Genomic DNA, 487 nt, shown 5'->3' on the forward strand with positions numbered 1-487 from the left:
GTTACAAAACTTAAATTACTACAAATGGGCACTAGTCGCTTTTGGTCATAAATTCAAGAACCGATCGATTTTACACCTCAACATATCACAACAATGCGTGTATCTGCCATTACAGCTGCAATATTTTAAATAACATCTGCTGGACGATTAGTCGACACGCCAGCTTCACCACCATCGTTGCCCGTTTCGACGGTTAGATCAGCGTATCAAACGCGCTAGTAAAGAGCGATACCATTCGATGAAGATCGCATTACGGTAAGCGATCGTTCCCATTTGTAGTATTATGAAACCCATAATAGTGATAAGATTGAACATTTCCCATTCCAACAAGAATGCCATCCACCAAATGAGCAGAATACGCAGGCCATCGGCAAGTAATCGATTTGCTGAAGACGAGTATTTCACAATTGTTAACGAGGCAAAGTTATAGCACGCACTTGAAATGATAAATATAATAACAGGTGCCCACAGTGTTGGATTACTACGT

Source organism: Rhagoletis pomonella, unplaced genomic scaffold (genome assembly GCF_013731165.1).
Source record: "Rhagoletis pomonella isolate Grant_MI unplaced genomic scaffold, Rhpom_1.0 Rhpom_scaffold_00001, whole genome shotgun sequence".
Lineage (NCBI taxonomy): Eukaryota > Metazoa > Arthropoda > Insecta > Diptera > Tephritidae > Rhagoletis > Rhagoletis pomonella.